The 8,542-nt window shown below is 45.9% G+C and overlaps 1 protein-coding gene across 1 annotated transcript in view; it reads right to left on the reverse strand.

Annotated features, from left to right (window-relative positions):
* Nucleotides 1-8,542, reverse strand: part of LOC143301083 (twitchin-like) — a 265,961-nt gene that overhangs the window by 224,257 nt on the left and 33,162 nt on the right. The gene's annotated exons all lie outside the window — the stretch shown is intronic.

The raw sequence follows: 8,542 nt of genomic DNA on the forward strand, positions 1-8,542 counted from the left end.
TGTGTATGTGCGCGTGCGTGCGTGCGTGCGTGCGTGCGTGTGTGTGTGTGTGTGTGTGTGTGTGTGTGTGTGTGTGTGTGTGTGTGTGTGTGTGTTATTTCAGGGCTCCGTTGCCACATACCGTCCAGCCAAATTAGCACTACAGGTGTAAGAGAGACAGACAGACAGACAGAGAGGCAGACAGACAGACAGAGAGGCAGACAGACGTGGAATATCCCAGAAAATGACCTTGCCCATGTCAGAGAAGGGCGAACAATCAACTCCTGATTTTTATCATTGTTTATTTGGTTTATTGATTCTTCTTCCTCTTCTTTTTCCTCTTCCTCTTCTTCTTCCTCTTCCTCCTCTTCTTCTTCTTTTTCCACGTCCTCCTATTCCCCATCTTCCTTAACCCTTTCACTGCCAAGCTCGCATTTATGCACAGGCGTGGTAGAGGGCCCATGTCACTGAAAGGTGACTATTCACTGGCGTTATCCATGAACCTACTGCTGTTAATGTTCAGTGGAAGGATAGGACATATTTTCTGTACATCGCAGGGGGAATCTCCAGCTAATCATACCCACTGTCTTGTCTGTGTTTATACCACAAGGGAATTTTGTACTCTAAATTGACTGGCGGTGAAAGGGTTAATCTTCTTATTTGACATCGGAGTAGTGTTGTTGTTTTTTTCCATAATCATAATTCCTTTGCTTGCTTCCGTTTTCTTATGACCTGTTCGCTTCTTTGCGATATTGCTTTCGCCTTCCTTGTCTGCCTTGCGCCATCTCTTCTTTTTATTATTCCTTGCAAGCCTCAAACATATATTTTGGGTGGGCGGGAGTAGGGGGTTGGGGGGCGTTCTAAGGTAATGGATGATACCAACCTTGCCTTTAACACGGTCCAGGAAGCCGCAAATTAAACCAGGTTTAAGCCTTCCTCTATGTTCCTGAACTGAGCGAGGGAGAGAGAGGGGGGTGGGGAGGGGGGAAAGACATACAGACAGACAGATAGACAAAGAGACAGACAGACAGACAGAGTCAGAGAGACAGAGACATAGAGAGAGAGAATCAGACAGACAGACAGACAGACAGAGGGAGGCAGACGGAATCCCGATGAAATGACCAGAGAAATCTGTTGTGATAAAAATAAATACAAATAGTTTGCCGCCATGCCACGGAACATGAACCGAAACCGTTCACCTTACGTCAAACACACACACTCTCTCTCTCTCACACACACACACACACACACACACACACACACACACACACACACGACTTGCACCAGAATATCTAACCCATCGATTCCAGTGCAGGCTGAAGTGGAACAGCATGTACCAAAGGTGATGGTCCTTTTGCTGTGTTTGTTGTAGCCAATCTAATACAGCGCGTGTGTGTGTGAGAGAGAGAGAGAGAGAGAGAGAGAGAGAGAGAGACGGAGAGAGGGAGAGAGAGAGAGAGGGAGAGAGAGTGGTTTGCAGTGGGTGAAGACAAGATCAGATCCAACATGTTCTACTCACCAACATCTTGTCGGGATATGGTTGGCACGTGTTAGTGGGCGGATTGCACGCCATGATCGGAGTGTGCATGTGTGTGCGTGTGTGTGTGTGTGTGTGTTTGCGTGCGTCCGTGCGTGCGTCTGTGTCTGTGTGCGTGCATGCGCGCTCAAGTTCATTTGTCACAGTGTTTTCCTGGTCTTTTCCAAACCAACTTGTCTCGTTGAATCCAACCACAGAACGCCCTGGCCAGAAGCATGCTGACCTTTTGAGGAACAAGTTGTTTGCTCTGATATGGCCTCTGCAGTTGGCTGCACTGTAAACAACATGAATCGGGTGTGGAGAGAGAGGGGGTGGGGGGCGGAAAATGGTAGGAGATGTGGGGGAGGGGGTGGAAACGATACGAATACTTTGGCACAACACTTGCCCTTTTATCTGAAAAAAAAAGAGAAAAAAAGAAAGAATTTTTTATAAATCCAAGTTGTCCGTGTTGAGGTTATCGGAAAGATGGGTTGCAGATGTGGACAGATGAGTGAGCGGTCTGCAGATGCGATTCGCGGACAGGGTCCTCCTGGGATGTTCCGTAAGACGTCCTCAGGATGGTTGGTCTCTCGTGTCGTCATCGTCATGATTGTTGTTATCCACAGCTGGCTTCCATGTTCACCGGCCACTTCAACAGCGGAAATCCATCTTGTGTACCTGCTGTTTTCGTTCTGGCTTTGTTTTGCTTTGTTCTGGTGGTCTTTGTTTTTGCTTTGTCTGATCCTGGTTTGTTTTTCATCCCTTTGTCTTTGTTTTGCTTTGTCTGATCCTGGTTTGTTTTTCATCCCTTTCTCTTCCTGATTCTCTTTCTTTCTTTCTTTCTTTCTTTTCACATTTTTTTTACCTCTCTCACTCGAACCCAATGCTGGGTGAGCGTGAAAATGCTGTGATGCACGTGCTCAAAAACCTGAACTTCGTTTGCACGGATCAGCTGTGTCATGACGACTTGTTTTTCTGTAGAAAAATCCACATCGATAGGAAAAACAAATCAAACTGCATGCAGGAAAAAATACCAAAAAATGGGTGGCGCTGTAGTGTAGCGACGCGCTCTCCCTGGTGAGAGCAGCCCGAATTTCACACAGAGAAATCTGTTGTGATAAAAAGGAATACAAATACATATATCTCTGGCAGTCGTTAGTGAAATGTTGTGAGGGGATTCTACCCACTCTTCTCTGTCTTCACGCCCCACACCCAGCCAGAAATAACCCAAGCGTGTCTTATCGTTCTTAAGGCAAAAGAGGAAAGGAAACTGTGAGTGTGGGGGTGAGGTAGTGGGGGTCCCGAGGGTTGGTGCACGCGCGCGCGTGTGTGTATGTGTGTGTGAATGTAGTCTCTGTGTGTGTGTGTGTGTCTGTGTGTCTGTGTCTATGTTTGTGAATGTAGTGTGTATGTGTGTGCGTGAGCGCGTGCGTGTGTGCGCGCGCTCGTGTGTGTGTGTGTGTGTGTGTGTGTGTGTGTGTGTGTGTGTGTGCCTTTGTCTGATCGTTCAGGAGAGAGACAGAGACAGAGAGAGAGAGAAAGAGAGAGAATCTGGTGAACCTTGCCACGTTCTCTGGATCATTTGCAGTCACACTGGGTGGGTGCGGCACAGCACGTTATGGACCCGCTCACACAAGCGTGACGTCTTGACAGACAATTCCTCCTTCCCCTCCCACCCTCCTTGCCCTTCACCACCACCCCAGGTGCCAAGCCATGCCGTGCTCACACAGTGTATGCATCATCGTCACACATCTGCCTGCTTGTTATGTGTCGCTTTTCCTCCTGATTCCCCCCTCCGGCCTCCCTCCCCCCCCCCCCCCCCCCCCCCCCCCCCCCCTCCACGCCGCCTCAGTCTGTGCTGTCCCATGATACAGCTGTTTTCCTTTTGTACCCCCCACACACCCACCAACTCCCTCCAAAACAGAACCTCTGGACAATGTGTGAAGTGAGTTACTCAGCCTGTCTCTGTTTCTCTCAGTGTCTTGCCCTTTCACCCTCAACAAAACCTCTCTCTCTCCCTCTCTCTCTCTCTCTCTCTCTCTTCCTTCAATAGTTTTGCAATAAACGTAAATCATGTACTGAGTCATTGAGTTCCTCTCTCTCTCTCTTTGGCAGGAATGATATCAGCTCACACAGAAATAAACGAAAACCACGTGCTAAGATCATCCTCCGAATCTCTCTCTCTCTCACTGGTATATCATCATGAGTTTTAATACCTTTGATTATAATCATAATTATTTACGTCTAAATATTGAAATGTGAGGGTGTCACTATGTGCATGGTGATGGAGGGAAGGAGACCGGGGTAGGGGTGGGGGTAGAGAGTTCTTGTAGTTTGGTGTTTTGTAGTAGTCTTTTTCATTAGTTTCTCATGTGATTTTGCAGTGGATTTTTGTCGTTGATATCTTTCTTGTTAATAGTTCTGTGTTCATGTGTTTTTTCGATGTAGCCCTACCTCCAACATCCCTCTTTTTTCTTTCTTTTTATACCTCAGGGCTGGGTGAAAAAAAACATATGTTTTGCTAACCTCATTTACCCTGGTAAAATAAAATTTCGGTTCGTTTCGTTTCTATCTATCTATCTACCCATCTCTCCTAAAAATTGTGTGATATATAGCTTTCACAGTCAAGAGTGAACACAACATCATAATATGTAATTACGTAATTACACAAAACGGAAAACCACGTCCCTTGAAAAGCACGCCTAAAAAAACTATTTACTGACCAACATATCTGCCAATGTCCCCAAGTGATAGCAGCACAGGAGACCTCCATATCGCTGGTAGGGGTGAAACAAAAGTCCGCCTGTTTCATCTCTAACATTCTGATACCAATGTCATTACGCGTTAATTGCAGAATACCATGTTCCCTCTACTCCAAGCACCCACCACCCCCTATCACCAACACCACCACAAAGAGAGAGAGAGAGAGAACTCAGAACTCAGAATTCAAAACGTTTTTTATTCAATGATTAAGATTTTAGGCGTGGCCCATTCTTCCTATCTGTCCTTGCTAATCTATATCAATTACAATTACAATAAGAGAGAGAGAGAGAGAGAGAGAGAGAGAGAGAGAGAGAGCATGGCTCTTACATTTAGTATCGGATATTACAGACAGAACATCAAATCCCCTACCCCGACACTGAAATACTTGAGATAAATCTTTTGGAACACTGGGATGATAAACTTACTACAGTTTATATCACGAATTATTTCAACCATTACGGTTCGTTTTGGATTTATCTTGTCAAACTGATGTGTTATGTAGTTCTATCGAAACTTGGTTCTTGAAATTTTGTAATATGAACGGCTTCAAACGTGTGTGTGTGTGTGTGTGTGTGTGTGCGCGCGCGCGCATGTGTGTGTGCGTGCATGTGTGTGTGTGTGTGTGTGCAGTGCGTGCATGCGTGAGTATGCACAAGTTTTTATATTGATATGCACTTGTATGTATCTTATTTCTACTGTATCTGTGTTTGTGTATGATTTTCGATTTATGTTCGTATCTTGTTATGTACTTCCCCCCCCTCCTGCCCCCCCCCCTTCCCTAATACTCCTTGTGACCCCGGTACACTTGGTAATAAAGACATATTCTAATTCTATTCATATTCTATTCTTCTTAACAAATTCCGACAGTAATCTTTGTACCAGCAACGAGGAAGTTCTGGATAATAGCCATCTCACCTGTCATTACTGGCTGCATGATTCTTCTTGTCTTTGCTTATAATTATTATGTGCAGCTAATTCACTCACCCCCTTTGAACGTGACTGAAATAAACTGTCAACCAATCACTGCGATATGTCAATACTAAAAGGTGTTTACTGAAGCTGATGGGCGCATCAGCCGACTGCTTAAAGCGTTGGACGTTTAATATCAGGTCCCGGTTGAAATCCAGGTTACGGCGCCTGTGGGTTCAGGCGAAAAGTTGTTTTCTTTGTTTAGGGTGTTTTTTTTTGTTGTTGTTGTTGTTGTTTTTTTTACGATCTCCCAGGTCAACCGACATACAAACCAGCTGGTATCTCTTCATGTGTGTACCGCTATGTGCATGCAGAAGATCAAATACACACTTTAAGAACCCCGTAAACCATGAAGACGTTTAGTAGGTTATGGAAACACGAATATACTTAGCATGCGCAATCAGGAAAATAGTGTGTACCGTGCACGTAAAAGCCCACTGGTAGACACGAATGACCATGCAGCTGCAGCCGACGACGGCAGAAGAAAGAAGCAGAGGCCGAGGTCAGGGAAGTGTGTTTGGGAATGGAATCACAGTTTCAGTTTCACTTTCAGTTTCTCAAGGAGGCGTCACTGCGTTCGGACAAATCCATATACGGTACTCCATATCTGCGAGGCAGATGCCTGGCAGCAGCATAACCCAAGGCTCTTGTCAGGATTTCTGTGCATGCTTATATATTTGTGTACATATCAGAGTGGATTTCTTTGTACATAATTTGTCAGATGACAACACTTTTGTTGCCATGGGTTCTTTTTCAGTGCGCCAAGTGCGTGCTGCACATGGGACCTCGGTTTATCGTCTCATCCGAAAGACTAGACGGTGAGTTTTATTTTCCAGTCAAAGGTGGGAGAAAGGGCGAGAGCGGGATTCGAACCCTGACCCTCACGGACCATCATACCAGGGGAAGCTCACCAGAAATCCCTCAAGTGGTAACCAGCGGGCAGAAGGTCACGAGGACGTCCCTTGACCACTGGGGTCAGCGTCATCCAGAAGGACCCTTTGTTCCTGGACATGGAGTGCCCACAGCATGTTGTCCTCAAGACTTTCCTGGGAAAAGGGTCTGTCCAAGGCTTTCCTGGGGAAAGGGGGAAAGGGTCTGTCCAAGACTTTCCTGGGGAAAGGGGGAAAGGGTCTGTCCAAGACTTTCCTGGGGAAAGGGGGAAAGGGTCTGTCCTCAAGGCTGTCCTGGGGAAAGGGTCTGTCCAAGACTGTCCTGGGGAAAGGGGGAAAGGGTCTGTCCTCAAGGCTGTCCTGGGGAAAGGGTCTGTCCAAGACTGTCCTGGGGAAAGGGGGAAAGGGTCTGTCCAAGACTTTCCTGGGGAAAGGGGGAAAGGGTCTGTCCAAGACTTTCCTGGGGAAAGGGGGAAAGGGTCTGTCCTCAAGGCTTTCCTGGGAAAGGGTCTATCCTCACACTTCTCGGACTGTGGCTTTGGGGAACAAAACGTGACGTTTCACCAAAGTTTGGTTTTGGCACAGAACAATGATATTTTGTAACGTCTGGCTTTGGCACAAAGTTGTTTTAACTTTTTTCTCGAACTTCTGGTTTTGGCACAAAACGTGACGGTTTTTGTTTTTTTTAACGTTTGGCTTTGGCACAAAACGTGACGTTTCTCAAATTTTAAGGTTTGGTATATTACGTGACATTTGTCGAAATTTTTGTTTTGGAATATTATTGCCACATGACTTTATAAAATACTGGAAAAAAAACTGTGGTCTTTATAGTGCTGTTGCATCACACTGAACTTCTGCACAGGTGGAAAGCGATGCGGAATTTAGCATTTCTGGAACTCTAAGAATTCAGCAGGAATTTACAATAAACACGTGCCCTGGAAAAAAAAAGAATATGGAAAAGCAAGACTGATGAGAAATCAGAAAAGGCATTTACAAAAGTTTGTCGGCCTAACACATGTCTTCGAAACAAGATTATGAAAATGCCAATAATTATGATCATCAGTCAGGAATGGCATTAAAAATAACTTGATGGGCCTCCTTACAACTTCACACACAGCGCAGGACTTGAAATCATTAACTAACTCTGTGGCACACACATTCCCACGAAATTCACACTATTCACCAAGGTATGAAATGATCACGAAAACGAACTGGGGGTATAAAACAGAATCCCTCACAGCTTGGAAGGCGGCGCACGCTACAAAACCACTACACCCTGACCCTTGGGAGAACAATCACGAAATGACGACCCAGCAAAACCCCCGCCTCCCCCACAAATCTAGAGAAAGACCGTGTATATCTATTAGGTCATTAAGCATACGTAAGCAACAAGAAGAAAAGTGTGTGTGTGTGTGTGTGTGTGTGTGTGTGTGTAAAAATGAGCTCTTGGAGAAAGGCTGCACAGTTACAGTGCCACGCGAAAATACATGCTAGTTCCAGAACAACCTGGATGAGTCAGTCAATTTGAGGGGAGTTTTTTGTTGTTGTTGTTGTTGATTGTTGTTGTTTTTCTGTTCTTTTCTATGGAGCCAGAGTCAGGGCTGGGCGGTAAGCTTGCAGGGCCCAGAGACAAGAGGATTACGGAATCCTCAAGTGCAGAAACCCGACATTTAGCGGTAGATAGGTTTCCAAATGCCACCGGCAGGGGTCGGCCATGCTGTGGCCTACTAGTGAGGGGAGGGAGGGAGGGGAGGCAGTGAGCAGAATGTGCAGGCTGTGCGTGCACACACCTGTATGCATGCAGGCAGTCTGCCCCCCACCCCCACCCAGCACACCCCTCAATCCTCCCACCTGCCCACATCAGATCCAGACCCCACGTTTCCTGATTGTGGAGACTCCCGGAAGGTGATAGTGCCAAGAGGAGGCTTTAAAATAAAACGCATCACAAAGAACAAAATAAGATTATCTTGAAACAGAATTTTTTTTTTTAAGAATTGTAAGTGTAAAATGAACTTGCATATTGTTGCATTAAATGGTGTGTTTGTTACATGCAAGGTGGTGGTTGATGGACAAGGTTGTCTGTCTGTCTGTCTGTCTCCCTCTCGTATGTGTGTGTGTGCGTGTGTGTGTGTGTGTGTGTGTGTGTGTGTGTGTGTGTGTGTGCGTGTGTGTGCGTGCGTGTGTGTGTGTGTGTGTGTGTGTGTGTGTGCGTGTGTGTGTGTGTGTGAGCGATGTCAAGTATCATCTCTGATTTACAGGCTTTACAAAAAGCGAATGATTAAAACACAAACCAAACAGAGATAAACACGGACAAGACTTGCAGATTCTTTTCTGCAAAGAGAGAATGACTATCGCCCCTCGATATCTTCCGAACTGGTCCTGGGTTCGGTGTGATGACTGAAGTGGCGCGGTAAGTAGGTCACAA

This window comes from Babylonia areolata, chromosome 27 (genome assembly GCF_041734735.1).
Source record: "Babylonia areolata isolate BAREFJ2019XMU chromosome 27, ASM4173473v1, whole genome shotgun sequence".
NCBI lineage: Eukaryota > Metazoa > Mollusca > Gastropoda > Neogastropoda > Buccinidae > Babylonia > Babylonia areolata.